At 38.5% G+C, this 13,714-nt stretch overlaps 1 long non-coding RNA gene across 1 annotated transcript in view; it reads left to right on the forward strand.

Moving 5' to 3' along the window:
- Positions 1 to 1,092: 1,092 nt before the first annotated feature.
- The window catches only part of LOC140712196 (uncharacterized), a 99,800-nt gene continuing 87,178 nt past the window's right edge, over positions 1,093 to 13,714 (forward strand). The window contains exons 1-2 of the long non-coding RNA XR_012093690.1: positions 1,093 to 1,360; positions 10,551 to 10,626. This is a non-coding gene — a long non-coding RNA (uncharacterized lncRNA). The remainder of the gene's footprint in view (positions 1,361 to 10,550; positions 10,627 to 13,714) is intronic.

Below are 13,714 nucleotides of genomic sequence, written 5' to 3' on the forward strand. Positions count from 1 at the left end.
AGATTCCCTTGACTTCAATTTATGATATCAGTTGCAGCTGAGGTGCTGCAGCTGAAGTACTACACCAAGCATGCCCATTGCATAAAAACATGTTTCCTATACCTTCCCAGAGCCTCTTTCCTTCTTAGACTTCATAGAAAGAGAGGTAAAATTCTCTGGCTGTGGGTGCAAAGCTATAGCATCACTTGTGTACAGAATCATGGTTCTACCCCATCTTCTTTTAGTAGCACTTAACATAGACATCATTTACTTACTTACCTGCTTATAGTCAGACTCCCACAACTGGGTTGTAATCTCCAGAATTACAACCTGATGAAATTGTAACCTGATGGAAAAAATGAGCAAAAAAAGCAATGGACATAAATGGAAATATCTCCAAAAGAGACAAATCCCAAAGAGCAAGAATATTTTCTCCCATTCTGTTTCCTAGTGCCTAGCTTGTAGTAGACATTCCCTAAATCGTTGTTGAAAAAATGAGTGATTAAATTTTTTCTCTTATCTCCCTGGATTTTCAACCCTAGTCACACACAACCCGCCACCCATAGGCCTTCCTCCAAGTTGTAGCTCTCTCTGACTTTCACCAGTTTCTACATCTTGCCTTGCCGTTCAAGCAGCTTGACCTATTTCCCACTACCCCAGCATAATTCCCTCCTATTTGTCATCTTTCTCTTTTTTAATTTTAATTTTGGCAAAATACATACATTCATAGTTGACATTCAATGGGATATTCATAGTTGACATTTAATGGGACAAATGTCATATATGAAAAATACATGTGTCCCTTGCCTCACCCCTGCCTGCCCTTTCTTACTGTCCATCCTATCCCCAGTGGCAACGCTTTACCTATGGGTGTCTGGCACTGACTTTCATATTTTCAGTAATACGTTTATGCCAGTTCCAGTGAGAGGACTGTTTGCCCCTAACCATAATAAAATCAGTACAGAAATTAAGTTTTAGAAATTTTCAGAGCAATTGACATTGTCGCATTATCCTAAATCAAGATCATTTTCTTAAAATTTATTTTTATTGTGTTACAAAAGTATCTGCCTCTGGTGGGATGGAAAATAAAACAAAACAAAAATGGGTTCTTCTCCACAGAAAGCCTGAGTGTCAGTGCTCTGGGCCACCGCACTGTGATGCTAGAGTCTGTCTTTCCAGTGCCCTGCGGGCCCCCTCGCTTTCCACTCCATGTTTATTCCCCAGCTCCTGCACACCAGGCTGTTCTCATTTTACCTTGTTTTTATTTGATCAAGTCAGTGGGAGAGCATATGCCCTGGTAGCTTCCTGAGAAAAGGAACAGGAGGATGACAGGCTCAATGTTTTACACATTGCTGGTCTGATATCTCAGCTTCATTCACAGGTGAGTAGCAATTTTAGTTTGCAAATTATTTTCACTAAGAATTTAATGATATGACTCAATCATCTACTAGCATCCAATATTCTACTAAGAAGTTAAATGTCTTTCTTATTTCCAAAGCTCATTTTGTGGTATTTATTTATTCTGTCTATGAACACTCTGAGTTTTCTTTATCCCCAATGTTCTAAAATTTCATGAGTCAGTCATACCTTGTGCCTTTCAGTGTTGGTAACTTTCTCTAATTATTCCATTGGAAATTTTTTATCCAATGTTCTGTATTCTCTTTATTCTGCTATAATACCTTTGGATTGAATATTGTTTAAATTTTTATTGATTTTCTTTCCTCCCATTGGCCATGTATCATTTGGTTCTCCTTGCTGACTGTGCAGACTGGGGTGGGAACAAAATCAACCCTCACACAGAATTTCAACCAACTGCCCTGTTTCCAGCCCTTGCTTCACTCCACCTTCCACGGTATATGTGGTTCCAGTTCCTAAGACTAAGCAGATTTCAAGAGTTTAATTATTTGTTTTATAACAGTCTTCCTCTCTGCAAGACTTATATTTCCTTTTATTTTTTTTGCACACTGCTAAGTCAGTTTCTACTTCTTTATTTGCTTTACACATTATAGTTTGAAGTAACAAATATCTCCAGTCTTACTGAAGGTGGATATCCTGTTCTGTGTACTTACTGCATTGAGATAATTTTAAGATAGGAGGGTGCAAAATCTGTGCTTTTGTGTTACTTTAAAACCAGAAGTCTTTTTCTTCTATTTTATTTGAATTCTAATCAACATACTTTTCCTCCAAGGAGCTAGGAGCTTTCTTGAATGGCTCATATCTTCTCAACGCTTCCATATTCTATATGCTACTTATCTCTCTTTCTGGAGTTGTCTATTTATAATTTGATTTATTTTAAGCTCCTTGATAGTAGAAACAAACCAAAACAAATTAAACAATAAACAAAACAACACAAATGTATCTGCATACAGAGGACCTTATGTGTAGTTATCCAAAAGAGAAAGACGTTAGGGCAATAAAGTGAAAGTGATTTTTAGAAAAAAAAATCTTTCTACTTATTTGTAGTAACCTGACTTCTTCCTATGTATGTTATTTTTCCCAGTGGAAATACTTCCTTGTTTGACAAATCTTGAGAAAATGTATATGCATAATCATTCTTTAGAAGTGAATAAAACAAATATAATAGAGCAAATAAAAAATAGGAAATGCACTTCTTTTGGAAAAAAAGATGATAGGGAGTTTACACAGCTGAGATGGATGTATAATACAAATTGTCACCAGATGTTTTTAACTGGTTAGATGCCATCAGTTGAATAAACTTCTCTTCTGTATCCCCATCCCCAGAGATCGAGCTGCAGTGTGTCCTGGGCTTTGGAATTATTGTAAGATTCTCAAGTGATTTTACTGTGCACACAGCTTTGGCAACCATTGTATAAAAAGGTATGTAGAATTAGAGGAGAAAACGTGTGAGGAGAGAACCATAGTAAAACTGTTGGCTGAATAAGAGGAGCCTGCCAAGAAGAATATGAGGAAACTTTATGGTGGAAGAGATCTGGGGAATTATAATTTCCTGGAAAGAGGAGAAGAGGGATGCAGAATGAAAGGGTAATCAAAAAAAGAAGATGAACAGGTGACCACTGAATTTGGCATACAGAAGGATTTGGATGGCCTCACAAGGGCAGTTCCAAGAAACTGCCCTAGATCACCGGCATTTAAAGAGATATAATACTTTAAGTACTTCAGGCTACCAGGAAGCCTGTTAATAAAAGACTGACCTAATGATGAAATGTTTCTATCATAGTCTGAGTGGTATTAGGTACCGAGATCTTAGAATGCTCAATGCCTGAGAGATGGACAGCTGGTAGCACAGTTTGAGGCAGAAATCCTTGGTCCATTTGTCCATTGCCCACAGGTGAAGACTTTACAAGTTCAGAAATTCACTTTAAGGAACATCTCTTGTTTTAAGTTTATTGCTGTTGCTATCAAAATTATTATTTTATATTTCCCCATGTTGAACTGACCACTGTTGCCTATGGATCACTATGTAGCCTATCTATACTTAACTAGATTTACTAACTTACAATTATCTCTCCCCTGCTAGACTGTAAGCCTATCAAGGGAAAGAATGATGTCTTATGATTTCTGTATTTGTAGACCAAGAACAAAATGATCACTTAACAAATCTTTGTTGTGCAAATGCTGGAGAAGTGTCCCAAAAAGTATCTTAAATTTATTTATGAAGAATATTCGTTTCTTCAAAAGGGAAAGTTGTAAATTAAAGTCTAGGACTAACTTGACTCTAGTGCTGGTTGGGGCCTTTAAGAATGCTGTTTTTTAATCATTATTTCCCAAAATTCTTCAAAGTAATTTACAGGAAAAGCCTTTTGACTTCTGAAGTGCATAATGGCCACTGTGGTTTATGATTTTTCCATCTTTCCTCAAAGCGCCCAAATGGTCTGTTTCCCTTAGGCATAAAATCATCAGGTTCTTATTGGCTGGTAGCTGTGTCTCTATGACATGAACCTATTAGTTTAATAGTAATGAAGACAGAACAAATACAATATTCACACATCTTAGAATACTCAGAGATAATGAATGAAAGACGGTGTATGTGGCTTAAGTTTTGGGTCACTTTTCCACTTTTGGCTCTCCTTTCTGTGAGGCATATGTTCAAAGGAAAACTCATGAAGTTATGTTCCTTATAATATTTGTTCTGCCCAAGAAACATTTTGCAAATATACTTTAGGAGACATGTGACATATACCAAAACCAAATTCTGGCCCTCTTGCCAACAAAGCGTGGCCAATGCTTCTTCGCACAGATGCACAATGTTTATACAGAGCATACCTGAATTCTTGATCATCTACCCACAAAATACATTGCTTTTTCCACAAAGACCATGGTTTCCAAGGAAACAGAAAACTCATATAAAAATGAAAGCTCACACAAGTTGATTTCCGTTTCTACATGCCAAAATCTAACCACCTTCTCCAGCCGTAATAGTTATATTTCCCACCAGGAAGGCAAGGCTAAGAATGAAGTTCTAATAGTAGAGGCCACTTTTAAATGTGTCAGCATACATTGGTGCTATTACGAGGAAAATTTTATTTAACAGTTTTTAGAGAGGGGTTGATAGGGGTCATTTGGGTAGAGGGTTAAGTATAGAGAAGATACGTTATGGCTAATCCTGAAGGATATTAGTAATATTGAGGGAGAGAAGATCCATCTTTCCTCTACCACTGGAAATTTTTTCTTTGTAGGCAAGTTGTTGAAAATCTTCTCATTTTTCATTCACTCCAAAACCCATTGCAATCTGCATTCTTTGCTTGGAACTGCCCTTGTGAAGCCATCCAACTCCTTCTGTATGCCAAATCCAGTGGTCACTTGTCCATCTTCTTGTTTTGATTACCCTTTCATCCAGCGTCTCCCTTCTCCACTTTCCAGGAAACTACACTTCCCCAGTTCTCTTCCACCATAATGTTTCCTCTTATTCTCCTTGGCAGGCTCCTCCTGTTCAGCCAACACTTTTACTATAGTTCTCTCCTTGCCCATTTTCTCTTCTAATTCTACATACCTTTTAAGACAATGGTTGTCAAAGCTGCTTGCACGGTAAAATCACTTGAGTATCTTACAATTCTAAAGCCCAGGATACAGTGCAGCTTAGCCTCTGGGAATGGGATGTAGACATCAGTTTGAAATTCTCCCAGATTTCAATGTGAAGACACATTTGTGAAACCACTGCCTTAGAGTGCTTCCTTTCCTCTTAATTAACTCCAGATTAGATGACACTGAATATGCTAGGCCTGTACCTTGTCAAAAAGTAATCATGTCTGTGATATATGCTCATTACTCCTTCTTGAAATTCCTCAGTTGTACCTCATTATTTCAGGATAAAATAAAAATACGTCACCAGGACATTAAGAACTCCCATGGTCTGGGCTCTTTTCACCTACTAAGCTTCATCTCACACCACTCCCCAGTCCTGCTCAGTTCCTCCACCGGAAACTGCCCCCTTCACCTGCTTAATTCCCTCTTGTTCTTCCAGACTCAGCTGGGACATTTCTCTAACCCTTTCTGCTCTCACTTAAAGTGTGTTTTGTTGATCATAGCTCTTACCCCATGTGTATCTTTTTATTGGTTAATCTCGTGGTACATAAGAATTTATTTCAGGGTAGAGTATTTGCTTTTTTATTTCTCTACCCAGAATGCAGAGTGATTTGAGCACACTTGCATGTTCAATGTTTGATGAATAAATGAATAAAAGAATATTATGCTTAAAAATTTTTGCTTTGAAGCAACGTTCAGAAAGGGCTTGATCAAATGTATTTATTCCAGGAAAGAGGAAGATCACAGAGCCAAAGAGCTTTCCTGCAGCTGCCAGGGTGTTCTTCCCTTCCTCATGCTTCTTCCTTGGTCATCTGACAAGTGGAGCACCTGGAAACACAATCCAGGTGGTGACACCAACCTTCATGACATTTGAGGATCACTCTGTACACCATTTTCAGTAACCAGAAATTTAGCAAGGGCTCTCATACCATCAGGGATCTATCCCAACAGCTGGATGTTATAAGCAACCACCTGCTAACAAAAGGGTTGGACAACTTCTGGGTCAGGAGACGATAGGGGGGGAAATATTTGGCACAGAAAGTCCAAGTGCCCCAACACTTACAGAGAGATGTAAGGTGTCTTTAAAAATAACTGATTCTCAGTAAGATTAAAAGTTTGAATTATTTATCCAACTGTGTAGTTCTATTAAGTTAATCTTGAAATCATTCTTTGAAAACCGACATGAAATATACAACTTAGAAAACATCGTGGATAAATATTTCCTCCTTTTGCAAATGATATTTTGGAAGCACAAAAGAAAAAACTTTAATACAAATATTCATAATAAAAATATGAACTTAATGATACCAATGGCAAGACACAATAATTAGGAGAAATGGGGTAATGAGTATCTCTCCTATTTTTAGTTTGTAAGCCTTTTTTGCTTTTTATGTAACTGCTATTTCCTGCTATGTTTTAAGCTTTACAAAATAAAAACAAAAAATTGAGTATTTAAAAAGTTGAAAGTAAGTCACTTTTCCACAGTTATCTAGTAAAAACAAACACATAGAAACAAAGAATAGAGGAGAATAACGTGATTTCCTGAATGGTCAATTATTGTGTGATACAAACACCATGTTCCAGACTTGACTTTTGCACTGTTTTTCTCCAAGAAACGCCATAGCCATCTCTGAAAACATATGCTTCTCCAAGCCTTCAGTATCAGTTCATCAGCTGTCATACCAACTGCCAGTTATAGTCTGTGCTGTCTTTCCAATCCTTTTCCTGTCGTTGGTAGTAGAAAGTGACAAAATACATAACAATCTAAGTCTTAATAAATTAGTTTGATGTGGTTATGCTCAAAGACATCCAAAAAGACAGGGACTTATTGTTACAATACAGTTATCCATTGGAAGTGTTGTGTTCTAGTAACACGCACTGACTAAAGCTGGCTTCCTGGGCCTGTGACCTGGGCTGGCACCAGGGCCCTACCCTCAGAATGACCTTGTACTAGTATACATATGTAACAAACCTGCACGTTATGCACATGTACCCTAGAACTTAAAGTATAATAATAATAAAAAAAATAAAAAAATAAATAAAATAAAATAAAATAAAAAAGAAAAATATTTTGGGTAGTATAGTTTATGAGGACTAAGCTCTGATTTGTATCTTTCCCGAATTCCTACCTAAGGGGTCTGGAGAGTCATGTCCTACAAATCATAAATTCTCATTAGGTTGATTTTATGTAACCCTATATACCGTGACTTACTTTCCAACGTGACTCTGACATAACATTACAAGATGAGGAAGAAAACAAAAATAAAAATATTTTACCCCCCCCAAAAAAAAAAAGAATGACCTTGTACTTGTTTCAATGCTCAACTGCTGCCATCTCGAAATTCTTAATGTTTGAACAAGGCTCACACAGTTTTATTTTGCTGTGGGTCCTGCAAATTGTGTAGCTGGTCCCGCTTGTGAATCCTTACTAAGCATTTTCTCTTGGGTGAAACATGTCTAAAATCAAAAACAATGTCAGTTAGCATTAATAGAAAAAAGACGTTGTGGATGGTAGCTTATTGCTGTAGAAGTGTCAGTGGACTGGAGAGAGAGACAGCCCATCTTCCTTCTCCCAAGTCATGGCATTCTCTATAGGCCATTATAGATGCAGAAGAGTCTCTGATATTTTTTTACATTAACTCACAATATCCTTTGTTGCCTGCTTTCTGCTTGCTGCTTTCTTGTCTGACAGAACCCCTACATAGGACTCCCAGGGATTAACCCTGCTTGCACAGGAATGATTACTCTTAGGGAAAGTCTTCTAACTCAAAAATGCAGCAAACATCACTACAAACTTTAGTCAGGTGCCTCCATGCTTCAGGCTCATATATTAGAATATATGAAATAAATCATCCCTTTGCAGAGCCAGGTCAGTATTATGATAACGTGGTTCAGGGATTATAAGTAATTGCTGATGTTAAGACAGATAAAGTTGACAGATGTGGTCAACAAATGTTTATTTAAGTTTGATTGTATCCTTCTAGAAAAGTATTTAAGCTAGTTCACTAGAGGATAATTAGATTTCTGGCACGGATTCATTAGCATACTATACTGAAAATTGCTTTTTCTCTGAATTTGTACCTATCTGGTAGCAATAGAGATGCAGTTGGAATATGGACCTTTAGATGGTATAGCAAAGAGATGTGAGCTTTTCTGTAGTTGAGATATTTACTGAATTTTCATTGATACTGAAACAGAAGGAGTTTAGATAATAGACACTGAACTGTTGTTTTGGCTAGAAAATGATTTTGGCCCAAATTGATGCAAGAATGGTAGGTAAGCTTTCTGTAATTGTATATCCTATCATCTTTTCATTGTGTGAAAATGGTCTAGGTTTAAAAATATATGTAACTTTAAAACTGGATGTTTACAAAATCAGCTTTTCTTTTTGCTGTAAGTCCTATCAGACTGATGTTTCAAAGAGACACATGCTTGAGCTGTCTGTAGACCTCCTTCTCACCCATAAGAACTTTGAGAAAGTGGATACCATGAATCTTTCCTTCTCCACAACCAATGAAGAAGAAAATGAGAGCACAGTAATGATGACCAATATTATTTAGTAACAAAATAAAGCAACCTTTAGCACTTTGATTTAAAACATTTATTTTACATAAAAATAACCGATAAATACTTGTTAACTATGACTGAGTGGGTGATGTAGATGCACACAGCTCTCAAGAAAGGGAAAGGGCAATGTCCTCAAATTGTGCCTAATGGTAAAGATCACCCAAGACACATGTGAAAAATGCACATTCTTATACCCTACCCAGGCCTACTAAATCAAGATATTCTGCCAAGGGCTCTGACAGTCTGTATGATAAAGACCCACCACAAGCACAGGGGAAACATGCATTAGGCAGCGGTTCTCAGGGAAACCACTGGAGGTGATCAGAAACAGTCGGCGCCAGGTGTGGTGGCTCACCCCTGTGATCCGAGCACTTTGGGAGGCCAAGGCAGGAGGATCCCTTGAGGTCAGGAGTTTGAGACCAGCCTGGTCAATGTGGTGAAACCCCATCTGTACCGAAAATACAAAAATTAGTCAGGCGTGGTGACATGTGCCTGTAATTCCAGCTATTCAGGAGGCTGAAGCAAGAGAATCTTTTGAACTTGGGAGGCAGAGGTTGCAGTGAGCCGAGATCATGCCACTGAACTCCAGCCTGAGCAATAGAGCGAGACTTCATCTCAAAAAACAAACAAACAAAAACCAAAAACAAACAAACAAAAAACAACAACAAAAGAAGCAGAAACAGTTGGAGGGCTTATTAAACTGGGTCCCATGCCTGGTTTCTTATTGAGGCATTTGGAAAGTGGTATGAGAATTTGCATTTCTAGTAAGTTCCCAGGAGACACTAGAGATCCTGGAGCAGGAAACACACATTGAGAACCACTGGGTTTCAGAGCCTTATTGTGGTGTCTGCTGTTACAATTCACACGGCTCAGGTGGCTGCATGCCTAGGAAGCATATGATTCCTCTCTGGTCATGTTGCTGTTGATGAAAAAGCTAAAATCTGTAAAATATTTAAAGAAGTTTAGTCTGAGCCAATATGAGTGACTATTATCAGGGTATAGTCTCAAGAGGTCTTGAGAAAGTGTGCCCAAAGTGCTCAGGTTACAGTTTGGTTTTATACATTTTAGGGAGGCAGGAGTTAAAACCAAAGACATAAATCAATACTTGGAATATGTACACTGGTTCAGTTTAAAGAGTTGGGATATCTTGAGGGGACACTTACAGTTCATAGGCAGATTCAAAGATTTTCTGACTGGCAATTGGTTGAAAGGGTTAAGCTTTATCTAAAGACTTAAGAAGTCACTAGCTTCAGCTACGATAACGGGGTTGCGTAAGCCAAGGCCTTCATTACATAGATGAAGTCTCATATGTAGTAGCTTTCAGAGAGCAAGTGATGCTATACCAGAGTCAGGTTGAAATTTGGTATCTTATTGCCACAAAGAACCTTGTGTTTTGTCAGTCTTATGATCTCTATTTTAATGTTAATGATGGTTAGTTGAGCCTAAACCCCAACAGGGAGAGGGTATAAAGAGGCATGTCAAACTTCCCTTCCCATCATGGTTGGAACTCAGTGTTTCAGGATTCCCTTGGCCCAGAAGGTGTCTGTTCAGTTGGTTGAGGGGCTTAGGATTTTGTTTGGCTTATGCTGCTCTCTATCCCAAATCCTTCAAAACCTTCCATAAACAGAGATTGTGATGCTTTTCATAGGGTAGATCCCAGCCTGGGACCTGAAGTCATGATGCCCCAGAGGGTAAAGATAACCCCAAGGAAAGGGCCAGCTCTCATCTAAACCCCACAACATATCAGAAAAAATGAATATTTTAAGGACAAAGGTGAGTCGATTGTCATACTTTGGTGAAGACAGAATAAAAGAAGGGCAACAACAGTCCCAAAGGACGTGGACGGCCTCATAAGTTCTTAAACCAGAATCTAGAGAAGCTTAGGTTGCAGGCAGCATCAGGCACTTACTTTTGTTTTCGGGATGGGGCTGAGGGGAATATGAGGAATATACTTTTTGGTCCAAATAACTTTTTTTTTTTTTTTTTTTTTTTTTCCACAGAGGACATAGAAAGGTATAAAATGAGCCTTCCTCTTCAGATATATCTCCTAAAGGAAAGGTGGCAAATGTCATGCAGGTAAGCCTTGTGTGTCTGTGTGTGTGGTTCTGTGTGCATGTGGTTTCTGTGTGTGGGGTTGGGGGCACGCAGGAAGTGCAGTGTGTGCTTTCCCATGTGTGAGGATGGCAAGGTGATGCCAACCTGACTGGCCAAGCCAGACCTTAGTAGCCTTTGGCTACACCTTTCTTCTAAGCCTTCCTCTTTCTTCTCAGCCTTCTCTTTCATCCATGATTAAGTTTGCCTATACATGTCTTTTTCTGATTTAGGTTACTTTCATCTGAGTATTTGTCTATCGTTACCACTAACCACAGGTGTGGGAACCTCACCCTCTCTCTCAGTTGTTACTCTGCACCTTTTCCTTGCTAAACCCAAGTCTTTATTTTTAAATAATGGCTAGAGTGGTGTTAAAACAAAAATCAAAACACAGGTGGTATGTTTCATAATCTTAAACATTCTTTATAGATTAACTTTTAGATTACAAAGTTTCTAATCTACCTACCAAAGATTTGACTTCAATAGCTACAAATGTGCTTCCAAAGAGAAGGTATAAAAAGCCAAAAGGCAGTCAAGCAAATACTTCGCTTAGGCATCATTTTTGTCCCATGGTAATTCTGGAAGCTAAACAGATGTTTATTGCACAAATATAGAAAGACCTGCATAACTCCCTTGCAGCTCTCCGACTTCTTAGTAAAGAGCCAGTTCGGAAGAGAAGGCAATAGCAAGCATAAAGTTAATCTTAAAAAGCAGAGAAAGGCAGGGGAAAACTTCATCTACAGTTATTTACTAGCAATGAATTGAATTCTCTTAGATTTTCTACATCTGAGAATGTTTTTATTTCTCTGTCATTCCTGAGGGATATTTTCACCAGATATAGTACTTGCAGCTGACAGTTCTTTTCTTCAGTATTTGAAAACTGCTGTGCCACTTCCTTTTGGCCTCTGTGGTTTCTGATGAGAAATTCACTGCCATTTGAATTGGTGTCCTGTGAATAATGTGTTGTTTCTCCCGGGTGGATTTCAAAATTTTTAATTTGTCATTAGCTTACAGAGGTTTAATTATGATGTTTCTTGGTATGGATTTCTTTGGATTTATCCTATTTGGAATTTTCTGTTTCTTGAATGTGTAGATTTAATATCTTTCACCCAATTTGGGAAGTTTGTATCGATTCTTCGGTAAACATTTTTTTTCAGTCTTGATCTCTTTCTCCTCTTCCTGTGGGACTCTGAAAATACCAATGTTAACTCTTTTATTATTTTACCACTGGTCCCTGAGACTATTTATTTTTGTTGCCTGTGTTCTCTGTTGTGTACATTGGGTAAAGTCTATTGATCAGTATTCAAATTTACTAATTCTATTCTCTGTTATATTCACTCTACTAATGAGTTCATCTAGAAAGTTTTTTGAAAACGTTTGGTTATTAAATTTTTTCAGTTCTATAATTTCCATTTGGTTCTTCTTTGTAATTCCAATATTTTAGCAGAGGTTTGCTATTTTTATTCATTTCAATAGAGTGTATAACTGTTTTTCGAAGCATTTTTATGACAACTGCTTTAAACACCTTGCCACCTAATTCCAACCTCTGATTCATCTCAGCTTTAGTGTCTGCTGATTGCCTTTTCTCATTCAGGCTGTGATTTTCCTGGTTGTTGGTATGATGTAATTTCCCATTGTATCCTAGGCATTCTGGATATTATTTTATGATAATCTGGATTCTACTTAATCTTTTTCAGCAAGCAGTTGAATTAAATCCCAAAGGCAAAGTAGGAGTACATGTTCAGCTTCCTGCTGGGCCCTGCTGACACCACATTAGCAAAAGTGGGGCTCACACATTGCCTAATTGCAACAAGTAGAGTAAGAGTCTAGTTTTCCCCTCTTTGCCCCACTGACACCAGTGGAGGGGAGTGGAGAAAGCATCAGAGTGCCAGCTAGCCCTGTCCCCCACAACCTCCTTCTACTGCAGTGCCAGGTTGGGGTGAGGCCCAGCTCCCCACAGGCCCTGCTGGACACAAGTTGGGCAGTTTGGAAAGGTAGTGCTGACCAGCTCTCACTTAAGCCACCTGGTTTAGTCTTCTTGAGTCTCAGCTTGCTGGTGGACCCCACTGACACTAACTTGGTGGGAAAATCAGAACATGATTGGCTTTTGCCAGAGGAGGGATAAAAGAGCTGCTGGTCTCCTACAGAGATACTTCCCCAGTTGGGAAATCAGATTGCTGTCATCTATTATCACTATGTGGGTATGGAAGATCAGCTCCCACCTAAGCCTAACGGATACCACCAAGTGAGGGGACTGGAATGTACCACCCCTTCCATGGAATTGAAGATGTATGTGGAAGATCAGCTTCTTAGTAGGCACTCCTAAGAAGAGGGGTGTGTTTCTATTGGTGTTTAGCTGGAGTAGGGTAAGTATGTTAGTCTGCTTGGGCTGCCATAACAAAATACCACAGATCTCATGGACTCAACAGCAGAAATTAATTTTCTCACTGTTCTGGGTGCTGGAGAGTTCAAGATCAATGTTCAGTCAGGGTATGGTGTAAACAGCTACCTTTTCACTATATCTTCACATGAACTGTCTTCTGTGCACATACAGAGAGAGAGGCCATGTACAACAACAAAAAGGTGTCTGTCTGCAAGCAAAGAGAGTACTCACCAGAAACCAAATTCTATTTGAACCTTGATCTTTGACTATCCAGCTTCCAGAACAGTGAGATAATTAATTTCTGTTGTTTAAGCTATGCAGGCTGTAGCATTTTCTTATGGTAGCCTGAGCATAGTAGTAAAGATTTTGGTTCTGTGAAGTTGGGTGCTGCTGTACCAAATACCTAAAAATGTGGAAGCATCTTTGGAACTGGGTAATGGATAAAGGCTGGAAGAGTTTTGAGGTACGTGCTTAAAAAAGCCTAGATTGCCATGAAGGGTAGTTGGTGGAAATATGGAAATTGAAGTTAACTCTGGCAAGGGCTTAGAAAGGAAAGAAGAAAGCTGAAGAGAAAGCGTCTATCTTAGATAATATGTAAATAATAATGAACACACTGTTGGTAGAAACATGTACATTAGAGCAATTCTGGAGATGTTTCAGATGGAAATGAGAAACTGATTATATGAAACT

Source organism: Chlorocebus sabaeus, chromosome 8, assembly GCF_047675955.1.
Source record: "Chlorocebus sabaeus isolate Y175 chromosome 8, mChlSab1.0.hap1, whole genome shotgun sequence".
Classification (NCBI taxonomy): Eukaryota; Metazoa; Chordata; class Mammalia; order Primates; family Cercopithecidae; genus Chlorocebus; species Chlorocebus sabaeus.